The following is a 27,677-nucleotide window of genomic DNA, read 5'->3' on the forward strand; positions in this document are numbered from 1 at the left end:
GCAAGAGCTGTGCAAAGGGTCCATTTTTTCAACAGCGCAGAGACGTGTCAGCAAATATCAGCGCATGCGTGCCATCGCGAGAGTTGATGTCACCTCAGGTGAAGCCTCGCTCCTCTCGCTGGAAAGCGAGTGTTGAGGCAGTATAGTTGCTTGCAGTCTATGATTCTGCGGCCTTGTTTCCAGCATGTTCTCCACAATGACCCAGCACATATCTTTCTGCCACTTTGAAAGCAAGTGCCCCCCAAACGGCATTCAATGACAATGACTGCATCCTGGGAGAAGCATGCATTGGAGCACTTCCACGAGGCAGTGGAGATTGTGCATCTGCAGTTTGAAGCCACTGGACTGGTCACAAATACTGGTGCAGCAATCAAGTGGGTGGCCCGCCTCATCTCTTTACGAGAGGGGAAACAGATTGTGGTCACAGTATGCTATACTCTCACTGACGCAGAAGACATTTTGGCATGTGCTGACAGGCCCACCAACACACTACGCTAGCAGAATGCACTGCTAAGTTCTGCAGCAAGTGCGACACCGCGTGGTGCAGCGTCGGCACCGGTGCCTTATATCACTCGGGATTTGAATTTAAGGGAATGTCCCAAAGTTACACAATTCCTAGGCATGTTCCATAGCATAGTCATTGATTAATGATCGATAATCATATAAGACATTCAGGCATGAAATTAGCAGGAGAAGTGTAATATGCAGGTCCTACTAATTATCAGCGATTAAGATAGAATGTAGTCAAACAGTGGGGCAAATTGTCTCAATTACTATCATCAATTTTCAGACTAATGGCTTTAAAATGACCGTTTGTCATTCAGTTGTGTCCCTCATCAACGCTTTGATATCCAGTGATTAATATGTCATGAATGAAGCGCATCAGATCTGAAATGAATAGACTGCGGGCAGCTCAATTCCGAGCAGGACTAAGGAACTAAAGCGCATTCTGTAAGCCAAGGTTCAATGCTTGGAATTCATTCTAGGGGGTTTCACCCCTTTCTCCCCACAAATCAAGTTAATACTTAAGAACTGTCTCCTCTGGTATGGGAAACCCAGGAGGATTATTCCGGTCTACCCATCGAACATGGCGCGTTCGCGGTGTCTGTCATAGTTGCTGTAGCTCTTTCCATTGAAGTCTTTTGAAGAGCCTGATTGGTACATTTCAGAAAGGCCAGCATGCACAGGTACACTAGGTTTCGGACTGAAAATTAATATGACCATAAATAGAATACCTGAATGCCTCTCCACTGGCTCCACCAATAGAGTGGTGTTTATCCAAATACTTGAACTTGGTTTAAGTATCTCACTGGAGACACTGGAAACCATCTATTAGATTTCCTTTGCTGCTTGGTGTCTGTGAGGGACTGATTTTTATAAGCAGTACTTTATTGAGAGTCTCCAATCACAGGTTCTCCGGAAGGAGAGGCAGGTTTTCTTTATGTGAATAGCAAATATCTCTCTGTTGCTTCCTTTAATCATGTTTTGGGATAGTAGTACTTGGGAAGGTACGCCTAGCCAATCACGTGCTTTGAATCCGATTCTTTGCCATCAGTATAGCCCACACACTCCACAGATTTTAAAAGTCTGTGGGCCTCGTTATAAGCATGGCGGTCCGGGAACTACGGTACCGGTAAGCATGGCGGTACCGTAGTTCCCGGACCGCCATACTATGAGCTGTGCTCGCAGACTCCTGCCTTTCCCTTCTGTAATGGCTTGGCAGGCGAAGAACGGTGGTCTGGAGGGTTGCCCAGAGCGTTGCCAGTGGTTAAGATTAATTCTAAACCTTCCAGCCATCACCTCTTTGTTTTTGCTATGTCACCCCGAGTGGGACGGGTATGCCCAGACGTGGGTCCCGTGCCTGCTGGGCCTAGAGACCCAAGCTACTCCTCACTGATGAGCCCCAACAAGGGCGAAACATGTTTGGGGATGCTTGTGGTCTCGTGCAGAGGGGATGTGGCCTAGCAGTTCGGGCTGGACTGCCCCTTTTGGGGTGGGGCCAAGCCTGATTTGCATATGGTCTTTCCCTTCTGTAATGGCTTGGCAGGCGAAGAACGGTGGTCTGGAGGGTTGCCCAGAGCGTTGCCAGTGGTTAAGATTAATTCTAAACCTTCCAGCCATCACCTCTTTGTTTTAGCCCGGCAGGCCTGGCCTGGCGGGCGCAGCAGCACCCGCGAGCACAGCATGTCGGATGCACAGGCACCGTTTATAACAGTGCCGGTGCATCCTGCTTCCCCATTCCCCTTGAGCCCTATAGGGCTCAAGGGGAATGGGTACTGACAGGCACCGGTACACGGCAATGCAGGAATTACCGGGTCCGTCAATGTCGGAATTACCTGGTAATACCTCATTGATGGGTGCCGGAAAAAGTGCAACTCCGGCGGCAGCCATGCCGGTTTTACAGGCACAGCTACCGCCAGCGTTATAATGAGGCCCAGTGTGTACCTTGGGAGCCACCATAGTAGTTTATGTGAGCCTATGCCCACACTGTGTCTGAAGTTTACACTAAGATCTGTCTATGTGTCTGAAGCTTACATCATGCATGGAAACATGAAAGACAAAGGGTTACAAGGCCAAGCAATAAACCACTCCACCGCCAGAGACTACTGGAAAGCATTCCCCTCCAAACAAAAGTCTTACATGTGAAACTGAAAGAACAGAGGACTGTTAACAACATGGCCACCGTCACCTTTGATTTACTAGGTGGCTTGTCTCTGGGGGAGTGGTTTGACAGCAAAGAACAGCCACAGCTTGTGTTATCGTTCTCTTGGGGTACTAATAGCACAAGAATACCGAGTTTCCCTGCCTGGAACAAGTCTTGAGACTGCATTAAAGGCTCTCGCAAACAGCACAGAAAAGCCTGTTCCCTCAGCCATTATATAGCTTTGGTACTGTCCCGTCTGCTTACCGGTACTTGACAATGCTAACCAGCAGGATACTGCCATAAACTTACCCGTAAAGCATCTGCTCAAAGGCAATTTATTTAGCAAAGGCACTTAAATATACCTACTGATTCGATAAATTGCCGTTTCTAATTCAGGGGTGCCAAAGTCCCTTTGCTTCAAGTCCCAGTTCTCCATGGATATTTGAGGGAGAGCAATTGTGCTCCATACACAGGAAATAACCTTATCTGTTGGAAAGATCCTTTCCTGTGTCCTTGACGATGTTAAGGCAGGTGGCAAACTAGTGTGTGGAAAATATTTCTTTTGATTTATTTATTGAAAATTACAGGGAAAACAATGCATTTTGGCAGACAAATGCTTACAAAACTGTGTCTAATTGATTTACAGAGCAGAGGGTGGGTGTCCTTAACAATGGGTGCGAGGATTTGGGTATAAGACTAGACGATGTGGGGGTGGTAGAAACATGAACCAGGGACAGGGACAGTAGAGCATTATATAAGAACGGGAAAGTGTTACGTTTTAGGATGAAGGAGTGAGGGATAATTGTTGTAAGGTGTCATAAAGAGGTAGGGGGAGAGGAGGACGGGGAGATTTGGAGGCATACAATGCTATGCAAGTGCGTCTTCAGAAAGGAGGAGAGCTAGGAGGTTGGATTTAAATAGAGATAGAGTGGGAGTAGTGGGGCAAGGGAGAGGAACAGCATTCCAGCGTAAGTGATCGAGGAGAGGAAGGGAGCGGAAATGAAAGGGAGCGCAAGGGGCACAAGAGGCGGCAAGGATGAGCTGGGCTGATAGGTATGATGGGGCAAGTCTGTGGCTAGTTTTGAAGATGTTGGGAATTAGTGTATACTTTGCCCTCTGGCTCATAGATAACCAGCCTAACTGAAGACGGGCTGGGGAGGTGAAGGTGAAGCAAGGAAAGTTGAAGATTGTAGCAAAGGTGAGGACTTGGTCTAGAGGTGAAAAGGCATAGTTGGGAATGCTATAGAGTAGACTGGCACAGCAGTTTGATCAAGCAAGTACTAAAGAGGCAATTAGGTGCTTAGCAGTGTTGAAAGGAAGATGTCTGATTTTACTGAAGTTGAGGAGCGAGAAGTTTTGAGATGGGCCGAAGACGACACCAAGGTTGCGAGCAGAAGCAAAGCAGGGAAGGTAGTCAGGAGAGAAGAATGGAAGAGGGGGAGAGGAAGAGATAGCCCGTTTGGTTGGGAGGTAGAGAACTTCGGTTTTATTGGAGCTGAGCATGAGCGAGTGATATGCCATCCAGTATTTGATGGCAGAGACAGTTAGACATTTCTGACCCCAGCTCGTCAGATAAGGATCACCTTCCTGTATCAGATGTGTATCCCTTGTGATCCCTTCCTTCTCTTACAGGTCAGGTCATTCCTCCTTTCTCTGCACCTGCAGAGCCCTCGTTTCTTTTGCTGACGGCACATTTAGTTATTCGATTCAATCTCTCTGCAGTGGCCTCTCTCACTAAATCTTTCAAACTTTGTGAACGAATGTACTCAGAGAATGACTAAGGGTGGTTTTTGCAATTCGTTATTGCTTACAAATTGGCTTAATTTCTCCAATGTCTGTGGTATTTAATCATGCGTTTTATTGCCGATAGAGCATTTTGATATTCTACATAATTGGCATGTGATACATTTTTCTAGATAACTTGATAGACTCCCATGTCTATATTACATTGTGGATGATTTAATGAGGGATTAACATTTTATGCGTTTAATCATTTACAAGATTTATGTTGAGTTATTTATTTGATTTTAACAAAAGACACTGCAGTGAGTAAAGAACAGCAGATGAGTCGGGCTATGGAGAGAAATGTATGACATTTAGAAAATAACATATGCCTGGTGACAAGTCTGTGAATGCCATCAGTATTTCTGAAGAATGTAGGTGCTGTTTTCCATGGCCAAGCTATTCCTGTTGTTTTTCTGTCATAATAAAGACTAACTTTGTGTACAAAAATAAGTGAGCAAAATAAGGCAGAAAACTAAAAAGCAAAAAAATACATTCCTGAGTGCATTCAAGCCACATGCTTCAGAGGGGAGAGGATGACGACCCAATGGTACAGAAAAAAAGAACAGGCCAATTTCAAGATTAGGAACACAAACAGTGGCATAACACAAGATCTGGGGGTCCCCCTGCGAGCCATGCTGAGGGGGCCCCCAACGCAGCAACAAATCGCGAGTCGCGCTACGCTATGGGCCGGCCTAGATTACTATGCTTGTGCAATACGCACAAACGTGTTGCTGAAGGGGTATGCCACACACTGCACTAGGAGAAAGATATAAATATGTGTTTTAATGCAATATGCAGCACACTCTGAGAAAAATTGGCTAAAAAGCCACAGTGTTTGCTATTGTTGTGTGGGGTAACGCCAATCCAATACATGCACGTCACCAACAGTGCACATGAACATGAATGCTTTGGTATTAAAAATGCCATGCCACAATGAAAACATGTCCAACTGGCTGCACAATGTAGGCTAGTGTAGACACATAATAACATTACAGTAAAGCATGCAAGGCCACATTAAGACATACCGAGACTGGTTGCACCAAAATGCCAGTTGAAGCAATAAGACTCAACAAGAAGAAAGCACACATTCAAGCCTGTGTCTCTGTGGCCTCTAACAACACAGTTAAAATCTGAAAGGAGCTGTCTCAACCTCTCCTGTTCCCTCAATAGGCTCACCTCCTTCCTCTTGGACCGCCCCTCCCAGGTCCAACTTGGTCCCTTTCACTCTGCCACCTCTCTCTACCTGTGGTGTTCTCCAGGGCTCTATCCTCTCACCCTGGTTTTTCAACCTCTATTTGGCCCATTTGGTTCACCTGATCTCTACCTTCTCCTCTAACTTACAGTGTTATGCGGATGACACTCAGCTTTCCTTCAGGCTCCCCTCAGCCTACTCTCCTCTCTCGCTCATTCCTGGTGTCATCTTCAACTCCACTCTCTCTTTCTCTCCTCACATCTCGGACGTCGCCAAGAAGTCTCACTACCAGCTGCACCTCCTCAAAGGGACTCTTCCATTTCTCACTTTCCCCCAGAAGCTCACTATCTCTAGAGCTCTGGTTCTCTCTAGGCTGGACTACTGCAACAGCCACTTCTTCAATCTGCCTTCGTCTACTCTCCACCCTCTGCAACTAATCCAGAAAAGGACTGCAGACTTATCCTTGGTCTCAAGCCCAGGGACCGTATCTCTCCAGCCATGAAATCTCTCCAGCCATGAAATCTCTTCACTGGCTCCTGTTGGCTGCAAGGATCAAGTTCCAGACCCTTTTCATTGTCCACAAGGCTTTCTGGGGCTGCGATCCGCACTACATCCAACGCTCTCTTCCAAAATACCTTCCTTCTCGAGCCCTTAGGGTTAGATGCTTCTCCAGGAAGAGAGAGGGGGTCTAGATCCCTCACCCCTGGAGGTACCTCCCTCTGGAATGGCCTCCCTGCCCCTCCCAAACTTGAGCTGAACCACCTAAAGTTCCGGAAGCAGCTCAAAATATTCCTCTTTTCCTCTGCTTTCACTCTCTCCCTCCCCTGCTAACCTACCTGACCTACCTGTCTGCTGTACCAACTGGTTGCTTGGCTAATCTCAGTCTCACTGAGTCCAGGTTCTTTCTTGATCAGTCATCCTTGCACTGCCTCCAGGCCTACAACGCAGTTAGGGGCTGTTACTGTAAACCTACAGTCTCTTGTAATCCTTGCACCACCCAGAGCCGCGCTGCCCTGGCTGCACTTACTCAGAGCATTGCTGCCTTGTTTTCCCCTCCCTTCTCCCTTGCACTTCCCCCCTCCCTTTCCCCTTGCACTTCTCATTCTCGCACTTGCACGATCTAAATTACAAAAGGCTTAGTAAGATCATTTGTCTTGTCCTCCCTCTGTTTTCCTTCCCTTGTCTTGTCGGGCCGAAAAACACTTGTGCACATGTGCGTTATATATGACTAATCATATCATATCATTTTATCACAGATGCCCAGAAAAATATATAGTGCCGCAGTAAGAAATGGCTAGACTGGAAGAACCCATATGCCAGTCTAGCCAGGTAATTACGCTTAGCAGGACTTCTTTTTCAGAAATGCCCAGTTAAAAAAAGTCATACCAAAATGAGGAATGACTAGATTGGCTGCACCAAAATGCCTCTCTAGCCACTAATACCACATATCATGCCTGCTTAGTATGGACATGGACGACCATTATGATTTATTGCACAATCCCACCCCCTCAAACAACCCCTCTCCCTCCCATCCCCTACCCCAATCTCCAAATTCAGCTCATTGGCCCAGAATTACCTGCACGTCCCTCTTCCTTCTCCCAGTGCTTATGTATGAGGCTCCTTGCCTCATTGGGAAGTACTGGGATTAGGAAGAGTGTGACTAGGAGTAAGGAAGATTACAGTTAGCTAAGTCAGACATTACCTTCATGTACCTCTACCTCATCCCAGTACTTGTGTATGAGGCATAATGCCTCATACACAAGCACTGCCTCATAAACAAGTACTGGAATGAGGAAGAATAGGGCTGGGAGTAATGAAGATTACCAATAAGTAATCAAGGCATTAAACACAAGTAGTGGTGCAACACCATTGAGCTGACTGGGCTTCAGCAATCGCCCCCCCTGAAATTGTGGACTATGTTGACTTGGCCTGGCTGACCTACACAGCAGTTGCTAGACAAAAAAGGACACAGATGTTAAACAGCACCTGGGTTTCGCTGTTAACAAGGGCCCGGCCCAGCAATTAATAATGTACAGCATTTCACTGTTAGTACCTGCATTCAAATGCCAAATTTTTTAAGCAATTGAAATTGTGATGTGGGTTTAGCACTTGCATGCCAGGGGAGTGATTGGAAGGGTAGAGAGGGAACAGGAGACCAGTCATTCTCAAAGTAGTCCATAAGTGTGTGCTTTCAGTCTTAAAGGAGAGAGTTAACTGCTTGTAACATTGAAGCTGCACTAGAATAGTCTCATTAAAATGCGTAAAGAAGTTCGATGCCCCCACACAAATAAGTTTGCTCTTCTCCACCACACGTGAAGTTAGCGCTTCTCCCAAAATTTGAAGGGTTAGCCCCCCCTGAAATGTAGGTTTTGTTGCGCACCTGAACACAAGCACACACACACCATTCACCATATACACACACGCACACCCAGCCATCCATATATTTAAGTGTGCACTCTTTCAACATACAGGCACACACACCGAGGCACCTACCCATACATTTAAGTGTGCACCCTTTCACCATAAAGGCACACCCAGGCAGCCACCCATACATTTAAGTGTGCATCCTTTCACCGTACACGCACACTCAGCCGCCAATTAATTTGTGTGCACTCTTTCACCATACACTCACACAGACAGTCAGCTATACTTTTAAGTGTGGACACTTTCACCATACAAGTACACCCAGGCAGCCACCGCGCACACATGCATTCCCATCCACCCATACATTTCTGTGCACCCTTTCACCATACACTCACACACGCACACGTCATGGGGTTGAGGGGAGCCATAATACTTCAAAAATAAATTGTTTCTTTTTGAAGTCATTCTGACATCATAAAGAAATTATTTCCGTTAAAGACTGAACCATAAAGGAAATAATGTCTTTATGAAAACAGAGTGACTTCAAAAATAAACTATTTATTTTTGAAGTCATAGGGCTTCCCCCACCGCATGACATGGAGGCCTCCAGCCTAGGGTCTTCATGTCATGGGGTGGGAGTAGGCCCTGGGCTTCAAAAAGAAAGTTTATTTTTGTATTCATTGTGCCTTCATAAAGAAAGTATGTCTGTTACAGAAATCCTGTCTTTATAAATGCAGTGAATTCAAAAAGAAAATATGTAAAAAAAAGAAGAAAAAAAAAAAACAAAATCGAAAAATAAATGTTTTCTTTTTTTTTTTTGCTCATAATGGGGGCCCCTCCCAGAACACGCGGTCGCAGGTACCCCCGCACCGCAGGGGCTGCGGGGGCCCCGGTTACGCCAGTGAACACAAATGAGTAGAAAGATTAGCTGGAGATAAGGGAGATAACCAGCGGATTGAGAGAGAGAAAGAGAGAGAGAGAGAGAATGATATGATGGCTTCCATCCAACCTCACCAATTTCATTATGTACATCTAATTGGTAATGTATAAGGCACCACATGCAACATGGAAGCAGAGACAGTAAAGGAGCATGAGTTAGATACGTTTATTAAATTCACTAGAAATTCAATAGGAAATATCACAAAGAAACATAAAATCTAAAAGAGCAAAATACATGGTATTATAACAATAAAAAACATTAAAACTCTGCTATCTTCCTGTAAAAAAGTAATCAGCTGTGTCTTAATATATATCCAGCAAATGTATGTCTTTACTGCTTCACTATTCACTTTGCCACACTTTCACTTTGTCACATTTACCTCTTCATAAATGTACTTCTTGTTCCTTTCACTTTGCTATACATTCACTTTGTCGTTATACGGGAAACACCCTATAGCCCCCTTCTTTTCTAACCCAAATCCTTCCCCTTAAGCCCTCCTTGACCCTGTTTTATGACCATCCAGGCCTGGATAGCTGGGCATCATCTTTGCCTAAACAACAAGACAGAGATTATCATTGTTGGCCCCCAGGCTGTGATCAAGAAACTGAATCCACACTATGCCTCATTTAATATCGACAGCAACACGATCCCACTCTCCCATCTGTGAAAACACTGGGAGTTTGGATGCTACTCTCTCCCTGATCGGGCATGTGAATGCTATTCCCTCCTCTGCTGTCCCACCACAAAACTGATTAATGAAGCCATACCCTTCATATCCACTGAGAGCTGCCTCACCATTGCCCGCGCAGTCATTTGATCCAGGTTGGACTCCTGCAATGCACTCTTCACCGGCACCTTGACCCACAACATGCAGAAGATGCAGGTGATCCAAAACAACGCTCTAAGGGCAGCATTAAACATTCTGAAAATCGACCACATTTCATCTGCAAGAAGGGATGTTATTTGGCTCCAGATACGAGAACGCATCATGTCTAAAACCTTGTCAATTGCTCATAGATGCCTCTCGAATGCTGCTTCCCGTACATCAAAAGGATGTAGCCTTCAAGGGCATTTGTTCAGGGTTCCCCATACTTGTATGTTTTGGTGTGGGTGAGGGTGGGTGCCTTACCTGTGAAGTCAGTGTTCCTCTGTGATACACCTGGGACGGAGGCATCACAGAGCGATTGCAAAGGGAAAGACACAACCTGTCCCTCACAACATCCACATGTACTGCAATTATAATACTGTGTCAGAAACAATGTTTTTCAATAAAGGTCATAAGTATTCTCTAGATCTGCAATAGAAAATGCAGCTAGGTAAAATGAAATACATGGCCAGTCCCACCAGGGAGGCCCACGTGGGAGGAGAACCTCCAATCCATTGTCTCATTTGTCTCCTCCTCCTGGGAAACGTCCAACCCACCGTCTCCTTTGGCTCCTCCTCCTCCTAAGGAACCTCCAGTCCACTGCCTCTTTTGTCTCCTACTCCTCCACCTGGGAAACCCCAATCCACTGTCTCTTTTGTCTTCTCCTCCTGCTCCTAGGGTGCCCCCAGTGCATCGTCTCTTTGTCTCTTCTTCCTCCTGGGGAACTTCCAGTCCACCATCTCTTTTGTCTCCTCCTCCTCCTAGGGAACCTCCAGTCGACCGTCTCCTTTGTCTCCTCCTTCTCCGCCTGGGGAACCTGGCGTCCACTGTCTCTTTTGCCTCCTCTTCCTCATAGGGAACCCCCAGTCCACCGTCTCTTTGTCCCCTCCTTCTCCTGGGGAACCTCCAGTCCACTGTCTCTTTATCCCCTCCTTCTCCTGGGGAACCTCCAGTCCACTGTCTCTTTTGTCTCCTTCTCCACACCTAGGGAACCCCGAGTCCACTGTCTCTTTTGTCTCCTCCTCCACACCTAGGGAACCCCGAGTCCACTGTCTCTTTGTCTCCTCCTCCTCCTGGGAAACCTCCAGTCCACCGTCTCTTTTGTCTCCTCTCCCCCTGGATGAGCACTCCTATTTCATGTTGTTGTGGCACGTGGTGTCGATGATCTCTAGATTGTCATAAGGGGGGACGCATGGTTAGTGTCCAGGGATGGACTGTGAACCAAAAGGGGCCTTAGACATGTTTTTCAAAGTGGCTCCATATTACACATTTTGAGCACGCCCAAACCCTTTGCCATAAGACAATTTGGAAATTAAAAAGAGGCCCATGATGAAGAGGCCCACTGAGAAATCTCCAGAGTTCCCTGTAGGCCAGTCCACCCCTGCTAGTGGCACTCTGCCGAGGATTACTCACAGAAGCCTTAGGGTGCATTTGTGTTCCAGACTTCCGAGGGAGCCCAGCCTGGCGGGTGAGGGGCAAGAGGCCCTTAGTCACTACACGTACCCAGATCTCCACTGGAGTTTCCCATCCCTCTCCTACATTCATGTACAGAGTGGTGGGGCACTAAGACCATCCTTACCCAAGTCCTTGTTTACTGACACCATCTCTAAAAATGTGCTGGTTCTACCACTATTTCCTTTCTTCAAGGCAGATATATCACTGTTCCATGACATAGCACCATCCCTGAACTCGCTTTTAACAAATGAGAACATGTATTATCTTTGGTTTGTTCAGCATTTTATCCAATGTATGTATATCACATTTCTTATTCCTGTTATATCATTTAAATCCTAAGCTCTTGTCCAATTTCAGATGAGTGTTGTGTAACCTCCAGAATACATCACACTATTTGTTTCATGTAAATGCCACTTGTCGGGGCAAACTCTAAGAGTCACTGATCGGTCTATCCTCACTAGTATGTTAATCTGTCTCACCAGACCTGTGCACCACAAAGGTGCCCAACAAGTCCTGCAACTGGACTGGGAACCCAAACTTGCCCTGGAAATCTGTTTTCAAGTGGCTTCATATTATACCATTTGAGCAAGCCCAACTCCTCCAAGTGGGGTGTGGGCGCGGATATCCAACAAGAACATATGGAAAAATGTGTCAAACCATTGAATTTGAAAGTGCGTGTGTCCACATATAAGAATTAAAAAATAGCTGAACACAACAAAACACTTGCATATGACATTTGTAAAGAATGAGGAACAACATACTGGAAGCTCCATTACAAATTCTTCACTTCAAAGAGGTGGTGGAGAAGAGCATGAATGAAAGGAAGGGGGTAGGGTGAAAGGGTAAGAGGAGCGGAAAACCAAAGTACCCACAAAAGATGCCCATGGTGCAGAAGCCCACCCAGCACTGGGTGGAAGTCCGTCTATGGCATGAAGCCTGTACACACAGTGCATAGTGACAGGCTGCACGCTGCGCGTACTCCAACCATGCACCAAATACAATCCACAGCTGATGAAGCATGCCATACCGGAAGTAACCGGAGTGGTGCACAAAGTGCAGCCCACAAACCACTGCACTGTGTGCACCATGCTTTATGGTTAACAAAGACAGGAGTCCGGTTTCCTTCGAGATCTGTAAAGATGATGGATGTTGGGGTGGACAAGTCATTTATGCAGGGCACCTACCTAATGATAGCCAGATCCATTCATATTTTACGGTTTTAAGTTTTTAATGAATGGACAATAATGAATTAATGTTTTATAAGGCGCTTAGGTCCGGACCGGGATTCGAATCCCCGCCACCTAACTTTATGAGTTCATATTTGGGGAGGATATGTACAGCTTTCCCCTTTCTGATGAAAAAATGTCAGTGTGCTCCTGCAGCTCGTTCTTCTCGGTGAAATGATAGAATTGCTTTATTCAAAATGAGCCTTTTGTAGAGTCAGAGCAGATAGCTGCTGAAAACATGATCATTTTCTCAGATAACCTAAATACCGGGCACTTGGCTCAATAGTTATGCCACTAGCCTATGGCTCCACTGATTTCAGGTCTTGAGGCAGCATGAAGGGCACATTGTGAGACCTCCGTCGTGCACACTAAAACAGTGCAATATTTATATGCACATAGTAATCACTGGTGTGGTGGTAAACCAATAAGAGAGGGCTAAGCAGGTGTTCGATTGCTTTGGCCTTGGGCACTGGAGCAGTGGGCATTGGATATCAGAGATTGGCCCTCATTACAACCCCGGCTATTAGAGCCATGGTTAATGCCGGTAATTTACCGGATCCGCCATGGTGACATGGGGAATACCGCCCCATTCCAAGGTTGGTGGGGCGGTAATTCCCCATTTACCATTGGCCCTTCCCCATTTTTGCGCCATAGGGCTCAAGGGGAATGAGGAAGTTGGTAATTACGGTACCGCAAAATGCGGTATCGTAATCACCTTCAAGGTCCCTTTGCGGTTCCTTCCCTTAACGGCTGGTACAGACCAGCCGTTAAGGTCAGGACCCGCAAAGGGACCTCGTAATCAGGCGTCAAGGGATTACCGGTACCGGTGCCCTTGCCGGTACCGATAATCCCTTAACGCCAGGGTTGTAATGAGGGCCATTGACATTGATTTCTCGTGCAGCCTAGTTAAAATGATTGAAAGTTGATTACAAACCTACAGCCTGTGCCTCTCTACTACCATTACAGCCTATGCCTCTCTACTACCATTACCTACAGCCTGTGCCTCTCTATACCATTACCTACAGCCTGTGCCTCTCTACTACCATTACAGCCTGTGCCTCTCTACTACCATTACCTACAGCCTGTGCCTCTCTACTACCATTAAATACAGCCTGTGCCTCTCTACTACCATTACAGCCTGTGCCTCTCTACTACCATTACCTACAGCCTGTGCCTCTCTATACCATTACCTACAGCCTGTGCCTCTCTACTACCATTACAGCCTGTGCCTCTCTACTACCATTACCTACAGCCTGTGCCTCTCTACTACCATTAAATACAGCCTGTGCCTCTCTACTACCATTACAGCCTGTGCCTCTCTACTACCATTATCTACAGCCTGTGCATCTCTACTAACATTTCAGACGTGTTGTGGCACGCCTGCAAACGATAGATCTTGGGCATTTTGTTGCAGGTACAATGTTTAGAGCTGAAGAAGAAGGAATAAGAGAGGATGGGTGGAGTGGTAATTTGAGAGGCAGGAGCAGGCCCTGAAGGGCTTTATCAGTTTATGATCGAAAAGGTGGGGGATCCTCGGAGGAGGGGTGGTTTTGATGAGTTTGGGGTGGAGATGTCTGTAAGGGTCCAGGAAGGTCTGACGTAGCAGACTCTGGAGGCAAGTATGATTGGAGTGTCTGGCTGGTTCAGTAGAAGACGGCTGAAGATGTAAGAGAAGGGATTGGATTCTTGTATAGTTGGGGCAAATGGAGGTGCATATCAACTAAATATGTAAAATGTATCTACTACAAAACATCTGCCAAGATGATGAAATAAGTTTGAAGGTCAATAGACTCTTTTAAGACCCTGGGCAATATGAATTGGTGCAATTCTAAATCAAGGCCCACATATTGCACCACAAATTAAATTGGTTACAGCTACTGCTTCAAGCTCTCTCTCTCTCCTCAATGAGGGAAACCATACCAAATTTTCAGGATTATCACAGACTATGCAAATAACTCCCATTTAAACTTGCTATAATCAAATATATTGTGTGTGGATATCCTGAAACACTGGTGTGGATTTGTCTCTGCAGGGCCAGGGTTGGGTATTCTGCCCTATATTATGCTAACTCACAATGTATTTGTTTGTTGTCCCCTTTGTTGTTGCCTTTATTATTTATTTATTTATTATTTATCTGTTTATCCTCTGCTCCGCCCTTTCCACTTCCCCCCTTCCATGCACTTTTCCCCTCCCCTCTCCCATGCACTGGTGTGTTCTCAATGTCACTGGGCCTAGTAAGATCGTTGTGTTGTTCTCCCCTGTTCCCCTCTGTTGCCTTGTTTCGCTCTGAAACACTTGTGTACGAGCGCGATAGAAATAAAATATCAATATCAATATCCCCTTTGATCAATGCTCTATTTTCCTATGAAATGCAGTCCAGAAACACTCGTGCAAAACAACTGAAACTTTGAATATGTTCCTGCATATTTTTTCTTTTACCCAATTTCCCAAGCACTACATAGGAATTTCCTTTTAGGAGACCTGTAATAGTAGAAACGCATTTAGGTCTGAATATCACTTTTAAAAGAACTACTTTGTGGAGTGCTGTCGGGTAAAGACCATCCCCACAATAACATATCATATCATATCACAGGTTGCTGTTCCTTTTTACCCCATTCCCCTAGATAATTTCAGAGAGGTTCCTCTGATTCGTGCTGTGAGGCTCTGATGCCACCACCCACTGCATTCCCCTGCTGCCCCACCTACTTGTCCGGCACATTCAGGATAAGGGTCTCCAGTGGGTATGATATGATATGATATGATGATATGATATGGCATTTGTAACGCGCCTATACACAAGTGTTTCAAGGCGCGACGAGGCAGGGAGGGGGGGAACAAGGGGAAGACAGACAACGATCCTACTAGGCCAGGTGTCATTCAGATCGCGCAAGTGCAGGGGTAGGGGGAAGGGAGAAAGTGCAAGGGGAAGGGGATGGGGGGAAGTGCAGTACAAGGTAAGTAGAATTAAATAAAATAAATAAGTAAGAGGGCCAGGTGGTGGCAAGTTCAAGGTAAGTGCAGACAAGTGCTGGGAAGGAGGGGCTGTAGGGACACAGAGACAGTCCCGCAGTGCAGGGGTTGCCAGGGAGGCAGCGCAAGTGGAGAGTGGCTGGGCCAAGGACCGGGGTCGGTGAGAGTAGCCCAGTTGCAGATTCAGTGCAGTTTCAGCGAAGAATTAGGAGGCGAGAGGGAGAGAGAAAGCAGAAGCAAAGAGGAAGGTTTTGAGGTGCTCGGAGATGGTTCTCCTCAAGTTTCAGGGAGGCAGGAAGGCTGTTCCAGAGGGAGGCCCCTGCCGCGGAGAGAGATCTACCCCCAGAGTAAGACTGAAGCGCGACATACATTGCGACAAAATATGCATCGGTCTACGGGCAATGCTCTTTTGTTCATCGTGCCTTGGACATGAGTTCTGGAGACAGCAATCGCTGGAAGCACATAAAATAAAATACCACAACCGCAGCATATATTGCCCACAGAAAGAGTTTGGTTTCTTCTGAAGCTAAAATACAATTCATTCTAGTTCTAAAAGTCTTATTTGGACATCAAATTATAAGCAAACAAAAACGAAGTAAACCCTAACATAGTGCCACACGTGCCACCTTCTCCTGCCTCAAGAAGAAACTGGGGCATACATCGTCCGGCCACGTGTTCGCCTTGCAAGCAAGACGACACTAAGCAACACAGGTTCGATCACCGTGTCCGCGCTTAGAAACCTCTGGGTATTTAAGCGCGTTATAAATGCGCAACTAAGACAACAACAAAAAAACAACTACGCAACTAAAAAGCAAAACAATCCATGTAACAGCGCCTCTATACCCGTGGGCTGTGTGAGCGCTTTAAAAATGCAAAATACAGGTTTAAAAAAATTAATGTAATACAGTATCAACCAAAGGAATTGGTACAAGGTTGTAGAGATGTTTCAGTACATGTTAGCTGGTCTGTCAGGACATGGATGCTGAGCGAGAATGAATTGCAGAAAATGAATCATTCCGACGCACGCATGTCTCTCGGGGTGTATTTTATGCAGGCACCATTACAAATATCAGCTTGAAACTGGGATGTTCGTGGCATATAAAAGCCATGCGATGATTTCAAGGGAAGTGGCCTATTTTAGAGCTTTCATTAAGTGGATCAGGTTCATGGAACTTACACAAAGTGCATAAATAATGGCAAATAGACAGCCTTCGTAAAGCAGCAGCAGGCGAGGCATTGGGGGGGACAGAGTTAATACAAACATGAATGCAAAGTAGGTCCAGCAAACGGTTTAAAAGATGGGATAATTCAGCACAAACTGACGGCTGGACTGGCCTGTCAAGGCAGCAGAAAATTCCCTGTCGGCCAGAGTGTGAGCTGGTGGTTCTGAGCCGGTATCTAGAGCGACTCCTTGGTGGCCAGAGGGCTTGGCCCCGCTTCTTTCAGGCCACAGGTGGTGTACGTGGGAGCACAGTACTTTAACAGGCCTGCTGTCACCTTTGACAGGAACCTCCCATGGCAGCTCCTCTCATTCCAGCAGTGGGCCAGATGGAGCACTCTTGCTCTCTTCGCCCTGCACTGAAACTAGAGCGCTGCCTTCTCTTAAGGGTAATAATCAAGACCAGGGAATGTTAATGTTAATGTTAAAGGACATTTGTATCGCGCACAATCACCACCGTAGTGGTCCCCTAGCGCTCTGGCGGCTCTGAAAAAAGGGGAGGAGAGGGGGTGGGTTAGTGGGATGGAATGGGTGAGATTGTACCTCTTAAGGGTAATAATCAAGGCCACTTGTTTCGGCCGTGGTTTCTGTCTTCTGGGCTGGCCCAGCCTGTGAGCCCCTGCGCACATTCGTGTGCAGCAGGGGTGTGACAGTTTGATTTAGAAAGACCGCTCTGAAGTCTTTCTTCTGACTTCAGGGAGATATGTTCACTTAATACCCATTCTAGGTAGTAATAAAAAGCACTAATGGCCTCATTCATATTGGCCCGTGGATTTTGTGTGAGGAGGCTCGACTGGTTGCACGATCAGGCTCCTTCCCCCAGAATGCGGGATCCCCCAGAGCTTGCATTCCTTTCACCACAGTATGTGTTGTGAGTCCGCAGTAATCTACGGTGTGTGTGCATGCCGCATGCCAGAGCTCTGCAATGTCTTCTGCCATGACGAACATGGTGCCCATTATTGTCCATTGATTCCATCGGTTTGGGACTGATTTTTGCTGATGCTTGAAAGGAGGACACAATCAGGTTCTGAGTTTCAAGGCGGGGTTGGTTCCCGGGCCATGTAGGATCTCCTCTGTGAACTGCCCCACATCTGCCCCATTCAGAATGAGGCTGTGAGTATGCATTGCTATTTGAGGGTAAATGACAAATATTATTAGGCATTTTCTAGAACAAGAACACATGGACATTTACTAAATATCCCAACCTGTTGTAAATGAGTTCATTTCTAATAATTCAGCCGCACATTTCCGGGTCAAAATCAATGAATGTATTGAACATTTCTAGCCGATAGTTTGAGCTTAAACCAGTAAATGTATTAAATATGCCAAGCTCCAACTATGGGCCAAAGGATGATGCATTCCATAGCATTGCTTTTCATGAAATGTAACCTTTATATTTTGGGACAAGATTCATTCTGATTGCTGATGGGGTACTTTCAGAATACAACGTTAATGCTATGCTAGAGGGGGTACATTTCATTATGTACTTGATTGTATATCTTCCACAAGTCTTTTCTAAACAGTTTAATTCAATGTAAGTAATATTTTTTTTTGTTTGTGGTACTGCATTTTATGTTCACAACTGTACTTTTGGGGAATTGCGACCAATGAAGCACAGCAGGTGGGAAGTTCTTTAAAACCGGGCAACTGTCCTCGTTTATCTGAAAAACTATTTTTTCGATTGCCTAATATTCCAAAATAATATTCTTTGAGTGTTTACATATTGTGAACAATAAAATAGACAGGACATTCTTACTTATTCTTTTTGTTAAAAATGATTTTCGACAAGTATGATACGCCCACATAACAATTGTCTCCAGGATCTGACAAGCATGATGCTTTGTTTTCTTTTTTTGAAGTGTTACATTGGCAGTGTTCCCTGGGGAACACTGGACGGAGAGAGAAATGATGGTGTCTAGGAGTTTGCCCTGATTGGGTGGTAACCACGGAGACAGGGTGGATCAGCGGCCATGTTCCAGTGCAACTGGCAGGGCTGGAGTGAGAACCAAAAGAGGCCCTGGAAATCATTTGTAAAGTGGCCACATATTGCACATTTTCAGCCAGGCCAAACCTTTTCCTATGAGCAAATTAGGAAATAAAATAGTTAAATAAAATAGTGAAACTGTGCGTAAGTGGTCTGTGGAAATGTGACTCCAGGTTGGTTTCAGAACTTCAAGAACGAACACAGACAGATGCAATGAAACAATGGCAACACTCTTAAGGATTCCCGACCACTACAGTTCTCTGATCTTAAACTCGCTGAGTTAGTGTGAGTGATGAATGAGTTGTGGAGTTTACCGATGGAAATTCATATATCATATTACAAAGAAGAATTCAACTCTTTATTCCAGTTTCAACATCACATGCACGTTTTGACACTTTTTATTGGATTAACTGAAAATACTATGCAGAGATGGAACACAGCATTAGCGTTCAAAGTCTCACAGACTTCTTCATCTGGGTGAAATAAGTGTGTGTACAGTGTCAAATATATGTTGTTGCGGTTTATGTGCCAGCTGAAATGTTTGCATTGATCTAACACATGTACACTGGTGCAGGACAACACTGGACACCTGTATCTGACCATTGACACTCACGTGTACACATGTTTTAAACTGTTTGTAGAATCATCAGAGCCACCTGGCATCCTAGCGCAATAAGAGCAACGTTTAGCAGTCACTAACCATGCGATGTTAACCATGGAATAGGCATTTGTGTGAGGTTAGTCACATACCCCAGTGCTATCGAAAATCTCTCCCTAATCCTCTTTCTGTTTTCCCTGCTACCCATTATTGCCCACAACTACCTCCCACCCCTCATTCCCTCTTTTGTTAACTTGGCGTCTAAGTATACACATTCTGTGGTAAAGAGAAAGCCGAGGTGGGGCAGTCAATTTCACACTCTTGTGATTGGCAAATTCCTGACAAACTTGTCACTGCACCCTCATCAAAGTGATTGTGTGGGGAAGATGTTGCCACCTGATCTAATGTTGAGGGGTAGGTGATGTGTCCTTTTTTGTTGCTGCAATATGTATGTGTGTGTGTATGTATGTATGTATGTATGTACATATGTAAGAGATTGCTATGGTGCAGAGCTAGCTAGTAAGCAATTGATCACTGCCAAACAAAGCTAGGAATAAAGAGATGAACGCACAGGGAGTGCTGGGGCATTGGAGAGATCAGAAAAGCAATTAGCACTCAGGCAGGGTGCAGCAGCCAATCAGATATGAAGCAGGGGCATGATTACAACGTGCTTATTGGGAGATGGGAGTAGGCGAGTACCTGAATAATTTGTATAACTTTGTGTCAAACTTTAAAACTTAACCAGACTCTTAGCTGTCTCCAGCAACTCTCTCTTACCTGGTTTTCGGAATCACGTTGGTGCACCTTCGTGGGTAGTGGACATGTGATGAAAAGGTAAAAGGTAGGATGGGATACCCAAACACCCCCAGGGAAGAAACACTGGGTCACAATAACTTTTAGCGCACACAAAAGGAAAGGCCGATGACAAAATGCTGGTGTACGGTCTCTTTAGTTGGTATTCCACTTTTTCCCTTCTACCAGTAGACCAGCAGTTTTTAACGTTGTTATGTAAAAGGAGGAATCACACAACACTATGCACACTATTAACCTACCTAAGCAGCTGCGTTACTAAAAACGGAAAATAAGAGTCCTTTTAAAATATAAAAAGGTCTTCAAAAATGTAAAAGTCCTTAGAAATATATAGAGTCTCTATACCCTTACTAATACATCTCTAACACTCTAACACTCATCATAGCCACGTCATTACAAAGCCAACTTGACACAAACCTCAAACACGAAACACCAAAACTACAAACCCTCTTCCATCTCACCACAACACCCAACACACAAAGGACTACTCGCAATCAACACACAAATGAAAATCTCCCAAATCAGACCAGAACACAGTGCCCAGTGTTTCCGAGCTGAAGCTACCAACAGCCCATCAACTTGCGCTTTTCCCTCTTAATCCCACTAACTTTCCCGACGCCCCACCTGAGCGCCTGGAGGTGTGTGGTACAAGTCCCAATAACATAACATAACATAATATATACAGTGCACTGTAACTACGCATCGAAAAACCTCACTTGGGAGACATCCTGGCCAGGGCTGTCTCAAGGTCCATTCTGCTGGTGTTCATTTCTTCTGCTCCTTCTGGATGGTGATTTGGCAAGCAGGGCCGCATCTTCAGCGTGTGCAGGGACCCCAAACTCTTTTTTCTGCTTGGCTGCATATGCCAGGAGCAGCCCGGCATGAATTGCAGCATGGGGGCCCCAGAGACATACTTGAAACCCGCTCTGTGTCTGCCAGCAGTGGCCCTGTGTAGGCCTTGTGGGTCTCCTGGCAGGGGGCGGGCCCTTTATACTTAAAACAGTGCTCCCTTGCATCCCTGGGGAGCATCATGTAGGCCAGTAAGCAGCCTGGGAGGCAGCAGTGATGAAAGATGTGGTGGTACACGCAGGGGAGGCAACAGTGAGGTGGGCGCTCCCCTCCCTATCAGGGGAGGGCCTCCATGTTTTCCAGGGCAGCCAAAGTGATTTGTTTATAGTTAGGTACTCAGTGCCTCTCAACCCTCCTCGGTGAGAGTCTGTAACCAACTGTCAATGACTTTCCGCTCTCACCGGTCTCAATGTTTTTGCTTTTGTTGAAAGATCCCCCATGCAGTGTTCCATTACTCTTATTTGTGTTCTTGTTATCTTTTTCCCCATTTGCCCTGCAGAGGGTTACAAGGCCAGAGCGTGCCGGGGTATTGGAGGGATCAGAAGAGTTATTAGCATGCAGGGCAGGTGCAGCAACCAACCGAATAAGCTGTCAACTGCTTGCACCAGCCTGCCATCTTCCCTCCCTCTGCTGGCTGTTTTTCCTGTCCTCTCTGCTCCCATATCTCCCTCCATGGCCTCCACTTACCTTTCAGTACCAGTGCCACCACAACGGGCAGCTCCTCACCACCCACCCACCCACCCAGGCCACCAGGGTAATGGCAGAAGGGGTCCACAGGGAACCCTGCCCTCCATCTCCATAATGGCCATGTTTGGTGAGTATGTGTGTGCCCTCTATTGCCCTGCTGGCCCTACTCTGACGAGTAACAACTGTATGCATGAAATTGTATTCTTGTACATAGAGTCCAAATACATAAGTGTACACCATGTTCATGAACGTCCTCCTCTATGGAACAGTGCATTACCCCTCCACTATCCGGCTTGCCCTCACCAACACAACTGATGGAACTTGGTAAAGGTACTTTATGCAAAGGGACAGCCTGCGCTTTCGGTCTTATTGCCCTTCTATACATGGCACCTCTGATAGAAGTGTTTGACTAACCTGCCAAAATAAATACAACACAAAAAAGAATACAAAATAGCTGCAGCAATGTGCAAGGACTATAGTGCCCTGTGTACTGAAACTGATGCTATACAGAGTAACAATCTGTCAGAATCTACACCATGCCACCTACTTTGCCGGTGTGCAGGGAAGCGGGGAAGCACAATTGTCCTTATTTGTGGAGCAGTCATGGCAGAACGAAAATGTGGAATAAATCTTGAATACTGTCTAATCTCAGAATGCGAGAAAGAGTATGAAAAAGAAGGACACGACAGTAACAAGGAAGGAAGGCACGCAAACGACATGCATAGGCTGCAAGAAGCAGCCATGCCTGACCTTCCTTGCCATGCCCAAAGAAGGCAAAATAGAACATACTGGTGGCCCCTTTGGTCGAACATGAAGATGTTAAGCTTATTCTTTCTATGTCCACATTAAAATTATTAAACTGGACAATGTTTTTTAGTTTTCATTTCAGATCATATTCTAATTATGAAAATGGAGAGCTATGCGACAAATCTTGGCCGTATGATGGTTAACATTCCTTGGTCTGGCTGTCACTTTCACCTTGTAATGTACTAGGCTTACTGAGGCTACGGGAATTGCACGTTGCCTTTTGTGTTTACTCCTTTAGGACACATGCACACCTCTACAGAGACACTTTTGATAGATTTACCTAAAAAAGCACACAGAAACCCAAGTATTTCACAGCGTGTACCTTGACTGTTCCAGACTCAACCAGTAAATGGTGTATTGTGCCAGACCTAACTTGATGCTAATCTGTACTTTAGTTGTTTTTTTAGTGCTTGTAAATAATGTTTGGGGCACTGAATAGATCTCTTTATCTATTTACAAGGATTTGCGTGTTCTTTACCTTAATTAGTGGCTACAGGACACTCTGTAAAAATATTTGCTTGAAGAAACAGATGGTAAAGGGGCTGGCCGTGTGCCCCAGACACGCCTGCAGCTGCTAAGAGGTGCAGGAACATCATTCAGCAAAAGTTCTTGAGTGAGAGGGCAAGTGGGTGAGTGACTAGTGAGGGAATACACTTTTTGAGCGAGTGGGTAGGGAGCGAGTTAGGGAGTGAATCAGTCAGTCAATCAGTGTGTGTGAACGAGTGAGTAGATGACTGAGTGGGTGGTTGGTTGAGTGAGTGAATCCCTCTGTATAGTGTATAGTTAGAGAAATGACAATATGTATTATATAGAGAAAAAACCTGAAACATGTTTTCTATAAAACCAATCAAAAATTAAGACCTAACCATGCATATAGTTCAACATGTTCGATTGGTGTAAACCCAGCAGACCATGTTATTAATCTAACTTTCATGTGGTAAATGCCCCTATACATGCTTCAATCATTAAGTAATGACCCGCTTTGTGTGTCCCTGTATGATCTAGAAGGTTGCATGTTTTTCAAACAGATAACATCCACTGAACATTCAGACTTTGTTGATTTCACGTGCTGATATAATTCCACCAATCGTGTTAGTGACTGGTCTTTACAACATCTACTGTCAGCTGTACTTGAAAACTAAGCAAAGCTGCACTATGACACCAGGTCTACATCTACTCGGAACAATCCTTGCGATAACTGTGAACTATACACCACAGCGGTGAAAGAAGAAGAAACAGTGTTCTACAGGTATACATCACTGGGTTTCGTACCCTGAAAAGAGCACGCTCAGCCTTTTCACTTAGGATCTTGTTCAAATCATATTTCATTTTAAGAAGCTTTCGTCTTTTCTCAGCATCTGCCGAACTCATAACTTCTTTTTCTAAATCGTTCACCTTCATGCTTAGTGTTAACAGCTCTTTATCTTTTTTGTTCTGCCGAATCCCTGATAATCTCATGAGTACACCTCTCATCACACATTTAAAACCTTCCCATATCGTAGCAAGATCCACCTCATCATTCAAGTTATGCGTGAGATACTCCTGTGCTTCTTTAATTAGAGACTCCCTCAAGATATCATCCTTCAGAATTGCAGGTATTCATTCTCCAAATTCACCTTCTGTCCTTTGCAAAATTCAAGGCTAAACACAATTTAATGGGATCATGATCTGAGATTATTATACTCTCAATACTACATTTCTTAAAATGCTCCGTCATCTTCCCAGAAGTCCAAATATTATCTATCCTAGAGTAATTGTCATGTGCCCCTGAATGAAAAGTGTATTCTCTGTCCGTGGAGTGTTCCAGTTTCCAAACATCCGATAAACCGAAATTCTTTAATGGTCAGGCCCAACATACCCCTGTCTTTCTTTTTGCCATCTCTGGGCCTCAGGCTGATTCTATACATAACAGGGTCTAGGGTAACATTGAGATTGCCTCCTAAAATGATATGTTGCCCCTTCATGTCAAGCAAATGTCTACCACTTTACTGAAGAATGGACCACTGTTCATAATTGGGGCATAAACATTACAAATTGATAGTTCAGTATTCTGGACTCACATGGATACAGAGATCAACCTGCCTTCCTTATCTTTTTTTTAAATTTAATCCCTTTCCTGGGAAATTATGAATTATTAAAATAAAAAAATCACAAGATGCTGTCGAATAAGAGGAATGAATCACCTGACCAATCCAACCCCTGCATCATTTTCCTGCTTCAGTTTCTTGTGATAGTACAATATCGGCCTTCAAATGCCTTAAGTGCGAAAGCAATTTTTTCCTCTTTATCGGGTTGTTCAAAACATTCACATTTCATGAGATAATGTTTATAGAATTGGAGTCACTCAATACAGTGCCCGAGATTTCCTTTATGTCTTGTAAGAAATTTGCTGGTAATCTACAACTAAATATATAAGAAATTAGTAAATAATAATAACTACAAAAAAAGAAACAAATACAAGTCATGCCACACCTCAGAGTAAAAACCTAAGAGTCAACAGCCCAACCGTTAACAAATAATAGATGCTCTCCAGCTCTCCTCTCCCTGTATCCTTGAATTCTCACAGCTAAAGAGAAACCCGCCCCAAGAAGCTGCTTACAGACAACCTTTAAACTCCTATCTATGCTGTCTCATATTCTTTGCAATTCATTAACAATAGTGTTTGCTCAGGTCCAGCTCCCAAGCTGGAACACAGCAGCTGTGGGTCAAGCCACCCTCCACCCCAGTGGACCTAACCTAGAATATATTCGGTGTATCACTTATCTCAGATATATCTCTACGACTCAAAGCCTCATCCCATATTCTCACTCTCCCATCTAATGGCTAACCAAGAAGGCCCTTTCTTTTAGCCTTTTTCTTTCTTTGCTAGAGATGGTTCTGCATCTCAATAGTTGTGTGGACCTTAATCATTTCTTCTCTGGTTCTATTCTCTTTCCTTCTCCTCTTTTTAAAAAACTTTACAACCTTCTCTTCCCACTCAGATACTCATAAATGAGGAACGAGGAACAATAAATGCCATAATCATTGCCAATGCTTGTTCTGCGTGATTTGGTGACTGTATTGTGTTAGTCGCATGTGTTTGTTAGTTGTGTTTATAGGAATATGGAGAGTTCCTGAGTGTCGCTAGGGGTTGGTGCTCCAGGGGAAGCCCTCCTCCACTGCTCCTCCCCTAGGTGATTCCCTGGGCACTCAAACTCCCTTAGAGGGTGAGACAATGGTCACATTTTCTAGTCCTGCAGCCTGACGTGTACAGGAAGGTTTTGAAGGGTTGGCATTCTGAAGCGTAGGTGTATATTCTGTGCTGGGCCTGCTTTCTTCACAAGGTGACATTAAGAGACTCATTTTGTATTTTGTTAAGGAGCGAAATGAAAAAGCTAATTCAGCTCTGTCCAACGTAGTCTCCTAAATATTCATTCCTAAACCCTAATATAATCAAACATCTTACTGATTTATTGGAATACAACTTCAGCAAAAGTGACAAGACTCTCAGGTCAGAATAAACCAACTAATATATTAGTGCACAACTTTAAAGAGATATATATCAAGGAGAAATCTTACATAAATTTCAATGAAACAACTTTGGGTGCAGGGGAGGAATACAGGCCCTGGCACAAAGCCTTCAAATCTACCTAACACAGTGTCTACCACTTGACACACTCCAGTACCCTACACACCAATATAACTGACCACACAGACAAAAAGTTCATAAGAATTCATACGTTTTAATGTAATAGCTAAATAAAAAAACAGGAGTTACAAACTCAATATTAGCCAGCTATATCTAGTGCATCACGATTCAAAAGTGTCCATAAACACAAAATATACATTTCCAAACAATACATCTTTCAGTTGAAATACTTTGTGCTTAACGTGTTTCGGGGTATGAACCCCTTCTTCAGGGACAACATTTCTGAAAACACATACATATTAGAACAGGTTCAGTCTCAGTTTATACACTTTTTACAACTACGTGTATACCTATAGGATCATGTCATGCATCCCAGAGATATTATCACACCCATTTGTGTATCTGTCCTGTTAAAGTAGTCATCGGCTTAACATCTTTTCGGATACGTGCAACCATCTTAAATAGGTGAACATGCTCCCATGGGATTGGCAATCCATACCCTTGTCTTTCTTGTAATGCATACCAGTATTGACAAAAACCCAGTGGCAGGTAGTGTGCATCGTTCCACCTAAAATAAAGTGATCATAGTGTCACCCTAATTCAAATCATAACTCAAGTCTGCTGCCGAGGGGTACCAGTGCCAAGTGTACCTGTATATAGAAATGAAGTTGGTAAGCCATTCGTCTCCATAAGGATGCAATGGTTGCCTCAATAGTATAAAAACGTTGACGATGCAAGCCTACCTGAACTAGCACGTGAGATTTCAAACACTGAAGTCACTCGTCTACAAAAACTCCTTGCTTTCGAGAGATTCTTCTATAGTGTTAAGTTCAGCAGTCACCCCAATAGTGTGTCGGTGGTCGTGTCCTTTCGAGTGTCGCCAATGCTAAATAGAAAGGCTCGCATTATGTATACCTTTAATGTCAACCGTAATTGTAAAACCTACTCGCCCTGTACTGGAGGTCTATTCAGCCACCAGTCCATACCTTAACGTTCATTGGTATCTCTATCAAAATTCTGTTCGGCTTCCTCCGTGAAGAAACGCTGCACCAAAGCGAAAGTAACTGTGAATCTGTCACATGTCACGTGAGCTGTCACGTGTACAAGCTTAAATAGCCGTAGCGTCTGAAATACAAATACAACAATTAGCGCGCTACCGTAACCATAGGATCCGCCTGCAGAGACACATTCTCAATGAATGTAATAAATCAGTTTGTTGATGTAACGGTGTGAAATACAAATGCGTGATATATAACAGCCAAAAATAGAAAACCAAATGGTTGAAGCTGGACAGCATTACAGATGTATTTCAAACCCACCATTTTCAAACGATTGATAAATCAAACCTCTTATCTCACTAGTGGGGACAATGTTACAATATAGTATACATGGAGAGTATACCAAATGATCTACATGTAATGTGTATCACACATATGTGACCCTGATTCATTCATAATTCAAAAACATGATATCTGCTTAGCCATAATTGAAAACCAACTAATTAAAGCTGGAAAAATTACGATAGTAGTTCACATAGCTCCCAACCTTTTTTGTCACCAAGGCGGGTGAAAACACCCGATTTTCTTTTTGGCGGGTGAGAGGCCCATAGAAGTGAATGGGCGTAGGTGGGGCTTGGCGGGTGATTCATCAGCTT

General features: G+C 44.7%; 1 long non-coding RNA gene across 1 annotated transcript in view; it reads right to left on the reverse strand.

Moving 5' to 3' along the window:
• LOC138569038 (uncharacterized) overlaps positions 1-27,094 on the reverse strand; it is a 137,377-nt gene extending 110,283 nt beyond the window's left edge. The window contains exon 1 of the long non-coding RNA XR_011303071.1: positions 27,010-27,094. This is a non-coding gene — a long non-coding RNA (uncharacterized lncRNA). The remainder of the gene's footprint in view (positions 1-27,009) is intronic.
• Positions 27,095-27,677: the final 583 nt, after the last annotated feature.

The sequence above is a fragment of the Ambystoma mexicanum genome, chromosome 2q (assembly GCF_040938575.1).
Source record: "Ambystoma mexicanum isolate Mex_15411 chromosome 2q, UKY_AmexF1_1, whole genome shotgun sequence".
NCBI classification, from domain to species: Eukaryota; Metazoa; Chordata; class Amphibia; order Caudata; family Ambystomatidae; genus Ambystoma; species Ambystoma mexicanum.